This window comes from Rutidosis leptorrhynchoides, chromosome 5 (genome assembly GCF_046630445.1).
Source record: "Rutidosis leptorrhynchoides isolate AG116_Rl617_1_P2 chromosome 5, CSIRO_AGI_Rlap_v1, whole genome shotgun sequence".
Classification (NCBI taxonomy): domain Eukaryota; kingdom Viridiplantae; phylum Streptophyta; class Magnoliopsida; order Asterales; family Asteraceae; genus Rutidosis; species Rutidosis leptorrhynchoides.
The window spans coordinates 156,117,709-156,134,161 of NC_092337.1; the positions used below are offsets into that span (position 1 = coordinate 156,117,709).

The 16,453-nt window shown below is 37.4% G+C and overlaps 1 non-coding gene across 1 annotated transcript; it reads right to left on the reverse strand.

The window, feature by feature from the left end:
• Nucleotides 1-989: 989 nt before the first annotated feature.
• Nucleotides 990-1,096, reverse strand: LOC139850865 (small nucleolar RNA R71). Its single transcript, XR_011760242.1, has one exon. It is a non-coding gene; the product is annotated as a small nucleolar RNA R71 (small nucleolar RNA).
• Between the last annotated feature and the right edge of the window lie 15,357 nt (nucleotides 1,097-16,453).

The window sequence follows — 16,453 nt, forward strand, 5'->3', positions numbered from 1 at the left end:
AAAACCCCCCAATCAAACAAACCCTAGGACAATTGATAGTTTCAAATATTCGACTTACACCGCTCTCTTGGGACGAACTTGATAAGAATACTTACATTGAAGTGCTATAATAACCGGGTTCTAAGTGCTCGTTAGTTGTGTGTGCTTATTTGTAGTGTTTGAATCATATATAAATTTAGAGGGTTAAAGATGTATCATTGCACATGCATGTCATACTTTCTTGAAGCCGCTGCCGGGGAGCGGTTAGTTTAGTTGGATATTTAGTTTACACTTTTGATTGTTCGATCCTTTCGTACGGGTTTACTCTTACGAAAGTTACTTTTCGTGTTCTATATATTATTTTGTTTGGAAAACCGCTTGTGTTTGTGTTGTGATTGAAGGATAGGTACCTTTGGTGTATGAAAACAAGGTCTCACAAGGATCAAGAGTTCACACATCCATTCTCCGTTCCGGAAAAACACGTGCATGGGGTTTATAATCTTAGAGAAAAAAGGGTATTAAGGAAAAATTTTGAAGCTTTGCCATTTTGTTTACAAGACATGGATCCTAACGGTTTACCGATTCTCAATGTAGAGGGTAATTTGATTAATCCGGTTAATCAAGAGTCATTGAATGATCTGAACGACACGTCGATGTGGAACGCTAGATTAGTTGCACCAACGATGATAGCACCGGCTATTACAAAACCACCAATTGAAGCGGATAATTGGAAGATTGAGGGTAACTTTTTCACGTTGATCAAAGATACGTACTTTCATCGATTGGTAGATGAGAATCCGTTCGAACACATCCAACACTTTAATGATCTTTGCAATATCTACAAAAACAAGGATGTCACCGATGACGCTTTTAAGTTAAGGGCATTTCCCTTTACACTTCAAGGAGAAGCGAAAGTTTGATTAAGGAGCTTACCATCCGATTCCATAAGAACTTTTCAAGATTTAACCAATGAGTTTATTAATCACTTCTTTCCACCATCAAAAGTAGAACAACTCCGAATGGAGATTAATGGGTTCACCCAACATGGTGATGAGTCTTTGTATGATGCGTGGGTACGATTCAAGAAAATGCTAAGAGCTTGCCCACCAAACAGTTTGACGAAGAAGGAGTACATCAACACATTCTACCGGGGTATTAATGCTTTGACGAAGCAATATCTTGATTCTTCATCCGGTGGGGTATTTTAAAATCACCAAATGCGGCCGAAATCTTATTGGAAGACATCTGGGTTACACATATGAATGGGCACCTTCACCACGAGATTTGATAAGGAAAAGTGTAGCACACATCGAGAGTGATAATGGGCAAGTGACGCTTGCAAGCTTGAACAATCAATTTCAAACGTATGGGAAAGAGTTGAAAAAGCTTCAACAAACGATAATCGCAATGAAAGTAGGTTGTCAATGATGCGAGGGTCCACATCTTATATAGAATTGTCCTCAAATTACTCAATGCAATCGTGTTGATCTAGATGACATTCGCATGAATTCGGATGCTCATGTGAACTACGTGAGTAATCAAAACTATCAACGGGGAGGAACATCAAAACAAGGCTACTACAATCTTAATAAAAAACAAGTGTCATTCAACAACCAAACCAATACACCACCCGGATTCACAAACCAAAATCGAAACCAAGGTTACAACAACAACTATAACCAAAACCGAAACAACAACTTTCAATACCAAAACCAACAACCTTACAACAATCAACCTTATAACAACCAAGCCAATTCGAATTATCAAAACAACTAAGGTGTTGAGTCCCCAAAATAATTAAGGATTTAATTATGAAAAAACTGTAATTTATTTGCACTAAAATGTTATGGGCAGCCAGCACAAGTTTGTTTATGTATAGACAGCAAATATTGCTATGTCAAGTGTTCAGTATGCTGCCTAGTCTACCAGCACAAGGTAGAGTGTATTCTTCGAATCAGCACAGGATGAGTACTCAGCAATTCAAGAATATCAAGTGACTCAGCATAAGAAGAACCAATAAACCTGGTAATCAGCATACAACACAAGACAGCCATGCTCCATTACAAGCATGGTGGTTTCCTGAGTGGTCTACATCAATTTTACTATTCAATAGAAGTCAAAGACAAAGTTGAACATGAAAGCACACGCGTCGGCGGTTGACAAGTGACCTTACAAGACCACATAGGGAATGCAGAAGTTTAACGCATGTGCAGACATGTGCTATACTTTGTCAATGCCTAGGGAACACAACATTCTATTTGTTTAAACAAATAGTGGTGCCAAATCGAATTGGAGTGTTCCTGCAAATAGCTACCAAAGAGGAAAGAAGAGAGCACGCTCTCTGATACAGTTGTCCCCACAAGTATAGACATCCTATGTACCAGTAGACAATAGAATCATTACACGATCAATAGGACTACTATAAATTATTGCATCCACTATTGTAATAATGGGTGTGTGGGTTTTGTTATTTAGAGTCCAAACCATGTAATAGCTTTAAGTTTATCCTCATAGCTATACTTAGGTAAATCTGTATCAACCAACTATCATTCTGCCAAAGATAGTTATAATTCTTTGTGATTTAATCAATAAAGAATAACAGTTGGAAAATTACCTTTGACTCTATTTAAATTACATGCTGGAATACTAAACTGTGTTTAATTGGTTAGTTATTTAAAAGGAATTGTATTCACCCCCCCTACAGTAGTCCTGTTGTTAATCAAGGGACCAATAACTGGTATCAGAGCTTCAGTCTTGATAATTTAATATCTTGGATCTGAATTCTCTCATGGCTGCATACTCAAATACAGCTTAGCTTGAAAATGGCTCATCCAATAGACAGCCCTAAATTTGATGAAGATGAGTATGAAACTTGGAAGGCAAGGTTCATGCTTCAGCTGGAGTCTATTGACCCACTTATGCCTGGTATTGCCATAAATGGTCCATTTGTCCCAACTGAAACTATTGATAGCATTCCAGCCATTGCTGACACTCCTGCCATTCCTGGCAGAGAGGTTGTTCTCACTCCAGCCAAATGGGATGCTGAGGACAAAAATCGTGTTGGACTTGACCCTAAAATCAGAACTCTGTTAGCTATAACTTTACCTAATCACCTGTTCAAACTGATTAAGGGAAAACTGAATGCTAAGCTTATGTTAGACTATCTAGATGTTACTTATGAAGGCATGGATGAGGTTAGACACAACAAGATTATTGCTTTGAAAAGAGAGTATGAAATGTTCTTTGCCTATAAGAATGATACCCTTAAGCAAACCTTCATTAGGTTTAACTCCTTAGTTGCTGAGCTGCTTACTTTGAAAATCACATATACTGATTTTGAACAAGTAAACAAATTCATTGACTCACTGCCTACTAAATGGAAACCTGTTACTGACCCCTTAAGAACCACCCAGATCTTAAAGAACTTTAACATGTCCTCTCTTTATGGTACACTTCGGAACCATGAGAAGGCAGAAGCTAAACTTGAACTAAATTTAAAAGAAAACTTTAAGTCTGCCCCCACCACCTCAAAATCCTCAAAAACTGATGATACTGCTCTTATTGTTGCTGCTAAAAAGAAAGCTCAAAAAGATTTACTGGTTCACAAGTTGATGGCAGAAGATGAGTCAGCTGAAGATGAGGTGGATAGTGGTACTGGGTCTAAAGAAAGCAGTGATGATGAAGATGATGTGGAAGGGTTTGCTGAAGGTATGGCTTTGCTGGCTAGGCAGTTCAAAATGTTCAATCGTAATAGAACCAGCAAGCCATACAAAGGGAGTAAGAAACCAAGTGCTAGGTATATCATCAAATCAGTCAAGGGTCCTAAATCTGAGTGTTACAATTGTGGGAAGGTTGAACATTTTGCTGCTGAATGCATGTCCAGGAAACCTTCAACATCACATGCTAACTCCTTCTCAAAATCTGATAAGTACAAGAACAAGTACAAAGCTATGAAGGCTCAGATGAAGGAAAGTGCAAAGGCTGATAAGAAGGGAAAGAAGCCATAAAAGGTTCTAGTTGCTGAGCATCATGATTGAGATGAAACCAGCTCTTCTTCATCTTCTAACAGTGATACTGATAATGATGATGCTGGTTATGCTTCTAGTAAAAAGCTGTGTTTGATGGCCAAGGAGGTCGAGGAGTCTAATGAGGATGATAATGGTAGTACGTTTGTGGCTGATATGAGGGAAGCTGATCGGAAAAATGATTCACCTCAATGGAAATCTAAAAATGCTGTATAAGGTTGATAATTTTTGAACTTATACTAATGATGAAAAAGCTGAAATGTTTGGCTACCTAAGAGTTGATTTATGTAGAGGCAGTAAACGTGAAGAAGTTTTGAAAACTGATAACAAATCTTTAAATGATAAACTTAAAAGCAAAACTGATGAAATTAAGATCTTGAATGATGAAATTTCAAAACTTGAAAAACAAAATTTTGCTTTAAAGTCTCTTCACGTTGAGGTAGCAGAAGTCAAGAACCAACTAAATGATCTCAAAAAGATTGTTGCTTCCTGGTGTACATCTGCTCAACGCCCAGCAAAATGTGTGAATGAGCAGGTGCCTGCCCAAGTTGAAGCATTCTTTGCTGGTGACTATGTTGCTGCTGCTGCTATTGCAGAAGTTACTTACATGGACCCCATTCTCGAAACTGATCCTGAAGCTGTCTTGCCAAATACTTTTGCCAAGATAGTTAAGGGTAAAAAGGTCTTAACAAATAAGTTTGTCAGACCTACAGAGACCCCACCACTGTCCATGAAAGAAATCTTGGAGGATGAAGTAAAAGCCAAGGAAACCAGTACTTCAATTGATGAAACTACTGATCCCTCAAGCATTTACTACATTTAAAGGAAAATCACTGAAAACAACCAAAGAAAGTCTAAAACAATTGATTCTCCTTCATGTTCAAATTTTACCAATGCTGAGTCAGCTGATGAAAATTGTACTGGTCAACCAGTAGCTGCTGACAAGCCAACAAAACGCAATACTGGCAAGTCAAAGGCAGCAATCAAGATTCACACGAATCGACCGACATCAGCTGACGGGTCAGTAGCGTCCCACACTAGCTCGTCAAACAACAAAGGCAAAGCAGTATACCATGATTATGGTACTGGTTCCAAAAAGAAAGTTGTCCTTAAGGGAAAAGCTAAAGTGAACTAAATTGTGGAATCATGTGCTGAGTCATCTATCACTGAGATAATGACTGTCAAGCTTGACCAGCTCATAGCTACCATATCTGAAAGTAGACCCGATCTTACTGCACCCATTTACTCAGTGTATGACCAGTCACCGATACCAAATGTGAGAAAATGCTACAAGTGTGGCAGCTAGTTTCACTTAGCCAACCGGTGTACTCTAACCCTAACCCCATCTGCTGCTGCCTCTTCAAGCAAACCAGCAGACAGGAAGAGACCATCAAAGATGACCCTTCTAGAACCCATCCTTGGATGGGTTCCCAAAAAGAACTAATCTCTTAGCTACTGTGCAGGGCATTCAAAACAAGCAAATCTGGTATCTCGATAGTGGTTGTTCGAGACATACGACCGGATGTAAGTCCCTGCTGATGGACTATCAAGAAAAGGATGGTCCAGTTGTATCATATGGAGATAATTCGTTGGGTTACACAAAGGGTTTTGGTACTTTAACAAATGGGAATGTTACATTTTTAAATTTAGCATATGTCATTGGGCTTAAACATAATTTACTCATCATAAGCCAACTGACAAGCAAAAGTAAGATAGTCCAATTCAGAAGGAAAGTCGGCACTATTTTTTATAAGATAGGGAAGCCACTGCTGACAGCAAAAAGACATGAGAACATGTATCAAATCGACATGAACACGGCAGTCACAACAACTGATACTTATTTTTATTCAAAGGAAGCAGACAACCTCAAGTGGTTATGGTACAAGAGACTCTCACATCTCAACTTCAAAGATATTCATAAGTTATCTAGTAAAAGTTTGGTGTCTGGGCTACCCACAATGTCTTATGTGAAGGACAGATTATGTCCTGGATGTGAAAAAGGGAAGCATCACCATGCCTCATTCAAATCAAAGCAGATTTCATCTGTTGAGAAACCATTTCACCTTCTTCATATGGATCTTTTTAGTCCTGTTAATATAGCCAGCTGTAGTGGGAAGAAGTATATACTGGTGATTGTTGATGAATATTTCAGATACACTTGGGTGTTCTTTTTGAAGCAAAAGAGTGAAGCTGATGATAAAATTAGCAATTTTATCAAAAGAATGGAACTACTGAATGGGCAACTGGAGAAGCAGCTTAGAAGTGATCATGGTACAGAATTCAGAAATGTAACATTAGAAGAATTTTGTGCTGACATAGGTATTTCACAGAACTTTTCTGCTGTGAGAACACCTCAACAGAATGGTGTTGCAGAAAGAAGAAACATAACTCTCATTGAAGCAGCAAGATCTATGTTGGCTGAGTCTGGGTTGAAAAATTCATATTGGGCAGAAGCTGTGAACACTGCTTGTTTTACCCAGAATAGATCTTTAATTGTGAAAAGACATCAGAAAACTGCTTATGAAGTTCTCAAAGGCAGAAGACCCTCAATTTCATTTCTTCATGTATTTGGCACTCCCTCTTTCATTCTAAACAATAGGGATCAGCTAGGCAAGTTTGATGCTAAGGCTGATGAAGGTATATTCTTGGGATATTCCAACATGTCAAAGGCATATAAGGTTTTCAATAAAATAAGGGGTTGTTTTGAAGAGTCCATTAATGTTACATTTGATGAAACTGCCCCTATTTCATCTACTAGTCAAGAAAATGAAGAGTTATTGTTTGAAGAGCCTACTCAGCAAGCTCTTGATGATGAAGAAGAACCAGCAGTATTTCCCTCTCCAATCCAAGTTGCTAGGTTCTCTGATGATGAGATGGAACACTCTAGTCCATCTATGTCTAAACCATGTGGATCTACTGGCTCTACTGAAGTTTTACAACTGAAGCATAGGTCTACTGTTTCTGAAGGAACTCAAGCTGGTACTGGTTACACTCATAATGAACAGCTGTCTCCCACTGCTGCTCATTCCTCTGAGCCAGCTGATGATCAAGATGTTGTGTGTTCCACAACAAGCTCACCTGTTCATAACACTAGATGGACAAAGGAGCATCCAATTGAACAAGTTATTGGTAATCTGGAAAGTGGTGTTAAAATAAGAAGACATGCAACCAGCAACGTTTGTATGCATGTAAACTTTGTGTCTACCATTGAACCTACATGTCATGATGAAGCAATCAAAAATCCAAGCTGGGCAGGAGCTATGCAAGAAGAGATCTCTCAGTTTCATAGGAATAAGGTTTGGACATTGGTACCTAAACTTGATGATGAAACTAAAAAGATCATTGGTACCAAGTGGGTTTTCAAAAACAAGATGGATGAAGATGGTATTGTGATCAGAAATAAAGCTAGATTGGTAGCTCAGGGTTTCAAACAAGAAGAAGGATTGGATTATGGAGAGGCATATACACCAGTGGCTAGGATGGAAGCTATTAGATTGTTCTTGGCATATGCTGCTAAGATGAACTTTAGGGTATTCCAGATGGATGTTAAGTCTGCATTTCTAAATGGGAAGCTCCAAGAAGAAGTCTATGTCAAACAGCCTCCTGGTTTTGTAAGCAGTAAATATCCAGACCATGTCTACAAGTTAGACAAAGCTCTATATGGCCTAAAACAGGCACCAAGAGCATGGTATGAGACACTTCATGTGTATCTCACTGGTATGGGTTTTAAAGTTGGAACAATTGATACCACTCTGTTCTCAAAAGAGATAGATGGTGATCTCTTGCTGGTACAGATATATGTGGATGATATTATGTATGGATCTAAAAATGAGAAACATTTTCAAGATTTTTCAAAACTTATGTCAAAGACATATGAAATGAGCTTACAAAGAGATTTGCAATACTTTTTAGGATTGCAAATTAAACAACTTGATGATGGAATTTTTATAAGTCAAGATAAATATATCAAAGATATGTTAAAGAAATTTGGTCTGACCTGTTTAAAAGATATAGGGACCCCAATGGCAGCATCTATTAAAATAGATGCTGATCTCAATGGTGAACCAGTCAATATCACTGAATATAGAGGTATGAATGGATCCCTACTTTATCTTACAGCCAGCAGACCAGATATTATGTTTGCTACATGTCTCTGTACCAGATATCAAGCTGATCCTAAAGAGTCACACTTGCTAGCAGTAAATAGGATATTTAGGTATCTGAAAGGTACTGCTAAACGTGGTCTTTGGTTTCCCAAAGACTAGGATTTTGAGCTAATTGGGTATTCAGATGCTGACTTTACATGGTGTAAAATAGACAGGAAAAGTACTACTGGTGGTTGCCAGTTACTGGTGGTAGGCTAGTCAGCTGGACGAGCAAAAAGCAAAATACTGTGTCTACATCTACTGCTGAGGCAGAATACATTTCTGCTGGTAGTTGTACTGCTCAAGTACTATGGATGCAAAGCCAGCTGAAGGACTATGGTGTTCATGTTACAAAAACTCCAATCTACTGTGACAACACAAGTGCTATTGCTATTACCAACAATCCTGTGATGCATTCAAGAACTAAGCACATTGACGTTCGATATCATTTCATAAGGGATCATGTTCAAAAAGGAGATGTGGAGCTACATTTTATTTCAACAGACCAGCAGTTAGTAGATCTCTTCACAAAGCCCTTAGATGAGAAATGTTTTAACTATCTCATCTCTGAGCTGGGTATGCTTGAACTCTAAAATAAAAGACAACTTTGTTGGTGTGCCGGTTCTACAATATGTAGGACAAACCAGTAAGTTACAATTTTCACTTACTGCCTACATGTCAAACAGTCAGCACAACAAGGTCTTTTATATCATGGTTATTCATTGTTCAAAATGAGATAATAAATAGCTCACAACACTTAAATGATGCCTTAAATCTGAAACTCATTTACTCCCAATGATTTAAAATTATGTTCATTACATATAAAATATCACAAAGAATTTTTGTATTTAATACAAAATTTATCTTATGGTTTTTAACTTCAAATTGAATTGAAAACTGCTTCATTTAATGCTTAATGGGAGGTATGAGTGTTCAAGACGATTAAACGTCATGTCAACAGTCTGTGTCCCCTCAAAAACGTGCCAGTCTATCACATCTGCCCACGCGCCTGCAGATGACAGTTGCCATTTTCTCTCTCCTACACTTTTTCCACCAATCCGAAAGGTTAAATAAGGCGATCAATTCCACATTATAACCTTCGGTTATTAACTCTTTGATTTACCTTTCAAATACACACTCTTCTCTCTAAAAATCCCAAATCTTCAAATATTTCATACATTCATCTTCAACATTTCATCAATGGCAGAACAACAACACCAATCATCACCTGCTGAGAATCAGCCAGAGGAACAACAACAGCAACAACAACCGGTGGAATCACAACAACCAGAACAACACCCTCCACCGGTCATCGAGGAACAAGCTGTACAGGGTCAACTGTTCAATCTTCACCCCAACCTGATCAGGGCTGCTAATGCACCAGATCATGCACTAATTCGCCTATCGAGAGGCAATGCTGGTCATGCCCTGTCCATTCCCAAATCCAAAGCCAACATGGGATATGAAATGTTGATCAATTATATACGACAATCACCTCTGGCTAAAGCTATTACAGGTGTACCTTCACATTTATATCCAGCCTGCTTGGCGAGATTTTGGTATATTGCTACCACTTCCACCACTTCACAGAACATTTCATGTATTCGTGGCATGGTTACAGAAACCCTAACCCGCTCCATCACCGTTGATGCCATCCGGCGAGCCCTTCACCTGCCGGTGGACCATTTATTCCTTCACCTACCAGTGATGAGTTTCAAAGGGAGGTACTGGAGATTATTCGGTTCACTCAACCAGTAGCTCATAAGCCATTAAGGAAGCATATGTCACTTCTATGGTATTATTTCTTTGGGTGCTGACTCAGTGTATCAGCCAGAAGTCTGGAAGTTTTGATCAGTGCTCAGATTTTGAGCTGAAGATTGGTCACGGCATGCTATTTAACCGTAATATTGATTACGCTGGTGAAATCTATTTGAGGCTAAGGGAAATGGTGCTTGCACCCAAACGAACACATCTAATCCCCTTTCCAAGGTTTTTCAACCTTGTTTTTGAAAATGAGATAGGTGAAGCTTACCAGTAGATTACTGATGAATCATTTGACATGCCTCCAAAACAAAGGGGAATGCCAAAAGATGCTCCTGCTGCTCCATATACTGGTTTAACACTAGGCATGCTCGAGTATCTTGCTGCTCCTGGTGGAGTAAACCAAACGACTGCCTCTGGTGTTGCACCAGCTGAGGGGGAGAGACCTCAGTGAAAGCCAGCTGTAAAAAGAAAGAAGCCAGCTACCTCAACTAGTACAGCCACCGTCTCACATACTGGTAAAGCAGTAGTTGTATTAGAATCTAGTGTTCTCTGATCACAAAGAACAGCCCTAGTCTTATATACTGACTACCCACTTCTAGTATTGGAATCCATTGCTTAACTATTTCTTCTTAACAGGCAAATCCAAATGAGCTAAAGCTGGCTCCAAGCACACCACGGGAGGGATTGCCCCAGTCTCAAATATTGCTTCTTAAAAGAAAGCTGCTATGGAACTTAGTGCGTCTCTAGACCAAATAGCAGAAATTTCAAACTTATCTAAAAATCTTTTCACTGCTGACTTGAAAAATGGAAATGGAGTTGAAGGTATAACCTTGGCTCCCAAGCTGACAGGTTTTAAAACTAGTGTTAAGAAGAGTAGCAACCCATACTCTTCTAACCAGGCACTTCCACATTTTTCTAAAATGAGCATCATGCAATATCCTCTGCTGACAGTACAACCAGCAGAGTACATAACTGACCCCCAAAGCAGTCTTGAGCTGATTCCTCATCGTGTTGAATCAGCTCAGGCCACTACACAACCTAAATGTTACTTGGATCATGTTAAGAGTCTCACTCCTACATCATTACCAGCCAGAACTCTTACACTATCTGGGTCAATATGTGTTGCCAATGAGTTAGCAGAGTCACAGCTGTACTTACAGACACCTAACTCTGTCTCAATCGAAAGGCTGACTAAATCACCAGTCTGTCCCCAGAGACCAACAACAGAGGAAATTGTTGAGTCAAATTTATTGGGTTCTACAGTTGTTAACATAAAATGTTCTTTTATTTCAGCTCTTAGCAGGGTAGATGAACAGGTAGAGGGGGAGCAAGAAAAGGATGTTATTATCTCTACTGATGAGCTCTCCGTTTCTGCTACTGGTGTTGGTGCTACTAATGTGTCTACTGGTGGTACTGATTCTTGTACTGTTGCTTTTACTACTGCTGGCTCTACTGGAGACAATGTGGTTGCTGGTTCTACTATTTTTTACTGATAATGAGGAGTTAGCCACTGCTGATATTTCTGCTACTCCTCCTACTGTCTCTGGTATTGCTGCTTCAACCACTGAAACAGAGAGTGGTTGAGGAGATGATAATGGAACCTCCTCCTGTACTTGAAAAGGTCATTGGTAATATTGTTAAGGAGGTTCTTGATGTTGATATTTCTGGCACTACCACTGTTACTTCTTCAACTGCTTCTATTGCGGATATTATCACAGGTGGTGACTAAGATGACATGGTGCTTACTGATGAGCTTATCGCAGCAAATGCTGCCTATTCTACACATGTCACTGGTTCTATGGAACCCACTATGGATGCTGGTACCTCTGCTACTGCCACCACTGATTCTTCTCAGGCTACTGCTTCTGCTGAGAAGAAACCATATGTGTGCCAGGTACCAGATCCTGATGAAGTTGTACCTAACTTCATATATAGGGGAGCATCCATCACTCCCAGAGTTGCCTTGCTGGTGGATCAGCTGACTATTGATCCCCAAAGTTCTATAGCCTCAGCCATCAAATTACCAGAAGAGGAGCTGACTGAGCTATTATCTCAGCTGGATCGACCAGCAAGAGAAGAGGTATATGAGAGGTTGGCCACGCTACAAAAAGTTAATGAGCAGCCATACTATCACTACTTTGGTATGACTCCAGCTGCTTCTCCATGGCATGTTACATGGAGGCCTCTCAAGTTCATCATAGATCCTGCTACTGGTAAATGTGTTATTCAGAATATCCCTGATTCGCCAGTACCTTTTGATTCATCAGCTTCTTCCTCATCATCTTCTTCATCTAATGGTGATGCTGATAAAGGTACTGGTAAGGACAGACCAGTCACTCATGATAATGTGACTGGTTCCAAAGACAAACCAGTGGATCTAACTGATGATGCTGATAATGATTCTGAAAAGGATACCACTGGTTCTAAACCTTCGGGTGAAGGTAAAAATGATGGTGATCATGGTGACGAGTTAGATTCTGACCTTCCACCTCCATGATTATATATTAAATGAAATTGATATTTACATGATTAAATTTTTCCAACATGTTAAGCAATCAAACTTGTTAAGACTTGATTATTTGAAATGAGTTTCATGTAGACAATTGACCACCCAGTTTGCTTGATGATTCACGAACGTCATAACTTGTGATAATTATATAATCATTTTAATTTTTTATGATGTAAGTTTTTATTTTATATATATATATATATATATATATATATATATATATATATATATATATATATATATATATATATATATATATATATATATATATATATATATATAAAAGAAGAAATACAATTAAATCAAAGATGTATAAGTAAAACACTATTTGCTACAGTAAAATACTATTTGCTACAGTAAAACACTATTTGCTACAGTAAATTTTTGCTTTGCCACAGTAAAATACTATTTTCGCTTTTCCAGACATGGAATACCAATCTCTATTATCTCTGATAGGGATGACAGATTTTTCTCAAGGTTTTGGCAAACGTTACAACAAGCATTGGGGACTTGTCTACACATGAGTACTGCCTATCATCCACAAACTGATGGGCAAAGTGAAAGGATAATACAGACTCTTGAAGACATGCTACGAGCATGTGTTATTGTTTTTGGAAACAGTTGGGATCAACATCTACCGTTAGCAGAATTTTCTTACAACAACAGTTACCACTAGAGTATTGAGATGGCACCGTTTGAGGCATAGTAAATTTTCGCTTTGCTACAGTAAAATACTATTTTGCGTAAAATAGTAGGGCTGAAAGAATTTGGGTACCAAAATTTGGAGATGTGAGAGAAATGGTACTTAAGGAAGCACATAAAACCAGATATTCGATACATCCCGGAGCGGGGAAGATGTACAAAGATCTCAAGAAACACTTTTGGTGGCCGGGTATGAAAGCCGATATTGTTAAATACATAGGAGAATGTTTGACGTGTTCTAAGGTCAAAGCTAAACATCAGAAACCATCAGGTCTACTTCAACAACCTGAAATCCCGGAATGGAAATGGGAAAACATTACCATGGATTTCATTACTAAATTGCCAAGGACTGCAAGTGGTTATGATACTATTTGGGTAATAGTCGATCGTCTCACCAAGTCAGCACACTTTCTGCCAATGAGAGAAGATGATAAAATAGAGAAGTTAGCACGACTATACTTGAAGGAAGTTGTCTCCAGACATGGAATACCAATCTCTATTATCTCTGATAGGGATGGCAGATTTGTCTCAAGGTTTTGGCAAACGTTACAACAAGCATTGGGGACTTGTCTAGACATGAGTAATGCCTATCATCCACAAACTGATGGGCAAAGTGAAAGGATAATACAGACTCTTGAAGACATGCTACGAGCATGTGTTATTGATTTGGAAACAGTTGGGATCGACATCTATCGTTAGCAGAATTTTCCTACAACAACAGTTACCACTCGAGTATTGAGATGGCACCGTTTGAAGATCTCACCATTCCATTAGACGAGATTACAATTAACGAAAAACTACAATTCATTGAAGAACCCGTTGAAATAATGGATCGTGAGGTTAAAAGACTTAAGAAAAATAAAATAACAATCGTTAAGGTTCGATGGAATACTCGTAGAGGACCTGAGTTCACCTGGGAGCATGCAGATCAAATGAAGCTGAAATACCCGCACCTATTTCCAGAAGATGCGTCAACACCTTCAACAACTTAAAATTTCGGGATGAAATTTATTTAACGGGTAGGTACTGTAGTGACCCAAACTTTTCCATGATTATATATTAAATGAAATTGATATTTACATGATTAAATGTTTCCAACATGTTAAGCAATCAAACTTGTTAAGACTTGATTATTTGAAATGAGTTTCATGTAGACAATTGACCACCCAGTTTGCCTGATGATTCACGAACGTCATAACTTGTGATAATTATATAATCATTTTATTTTTTTATGATGTAAGTTTTTATTTTATATATATATATATATATATATATATATATATATATATATATATATATATATATATATATATACGAAGAAATACAATTAAATCAAAGATTTACAAGTAAAACATTATTTGTTACAGTAAAATACTATTTGCTACAGTAAAACACTATTTTCTACAGTAAAACACTATTTGCTACAGTAAATCACTATTTGCTACAGTAAAAAACTATTTACTACAGTAAAATACTATTTGCTACAGTAGACACAATTTACTCGTATTCAATCCGTATTCGTACTCGTACAATACCCAACCTCTAGACGTATATACTATTGATATATACACTTCAATGATCAACTCTTAGCAGCCTTAATGAGTCACCTAAACATGTGGGAACCATTATTTGGCAACTAGCATGAAATATCTAACAAAAATACAAACTAATGGAACCTTATATTCAAGGGTAGGATCACGTTTTTCTTCACCAACCATAACACTTTCATTTTTCAAATTTCATGCATCAAACTTATCTCTCTCTTATTCTCTCTTGATGTTCTAAGTGTTCTTCATCACCTTCATTAAAATCTAGCTCAATCTAGCTCATAAATCCTAACCTAGATCAACTTACAAAACAACTACTCAAGAACACACCAAAAACACTTTCAAGTTTACTAGCTTACTTCCAATCTTGCAAATCCATTTCAAGTGATCATCTAATCTCAAGAAATATTTCTTATTTACAGTAAGATATCTTTCTAATTCAAGGTAATACTCATGTTCAAACTTTGATTCAATTTCTATAATTATAACAATCTTATTTCGAGTGGAAATCTTACTTGAACTTGTTTTCGTGTCATGATTCTGCTTCAAGAACTTTCAAGCCATCCAAGGATCCTTTGAAGCTAGATCTATATTTCTCATTTCCAGTAGGTTTACCTACTAAAATTAAGGTAGTAATGATATTCATAACATCATTCGATTCATACATATAAAACCATCTTATTCGAAGATTTAAACTTGTAATCACTAGAACATAGTTTAGTTAATTCTAAACTTGTTCGCAAATAAAGTTAATCCCTCTAACTTGACTTTTAAAATCAACTAAACACATGTTCTATATCTATATGATATGCTAACTTAATGATTTAAAACCTGGAAACACGATGAACACCGTAAAACCGGACATACGCCGTCGTAGTGAAACCGGGGCTGTTTTGGGTTAGAAAAATAAAAACTATCTTAATCTTTGAATTGGAAGTTTGTTTTCGCTAAAAATGATATTTCATATGAACATGATACTATATACAAAAATCATGGTTAAACTCAAAGTGGAAGTATGTTTTTCAAAATGGTCATCAAGATGTCGTTCTTTCGACGAAAATGACTACCTCTTTAGTAAATGACTTGTAACCTGTATTTCTAACTATAAACTTATACGAAGAAATTATGGGTAAAACAAAATTGGAAAATTTTACTTGTTGTAGCTACGAAAATTTTACAACAAATCTACACTAATCATATCCTAGCTAACTTATATTATATTATACATGTATTCTAACATATATTAAGTAATCTTGGGATACCATAGACACATATACAATGTTTTGACATATCATATCAACCCATCTATAAATATTATTTGGAACAACCATAGACACTCTATATGCTGTAATGTTCGAGTTCGCTATACAGGGTTGAGGTTGATTCCAAAAATATATATACTTTGAGTTATGATCTAGCCTGAGACGTGTATACAATGGGTCGTGGATTGATTCAAGATAATATATATTGATTTATTTCTGTACATCTAACAGTGGACAACTAGTTGTAGGTTACTAACGAGGACTGCTAACTTAACAAACTTAAGTCATAAAAACGTAATAAAAAATGTTGTGAATATATTTTAATCATACTTTGATATATATGTACACAATTGTTATAGGTTCGTGAATTGACCAGTGGCCAAGTCTTATTTCCAACGAAGGAAAAATATGTGAAAGTGAGTTATAGTCCCATTTTTAAAATCTGAAATTTCTGGGATGAGAATACATGCAGTTTTATAAATGTTTTACGAAATAGACACAAGTAATCGAAACTACATTC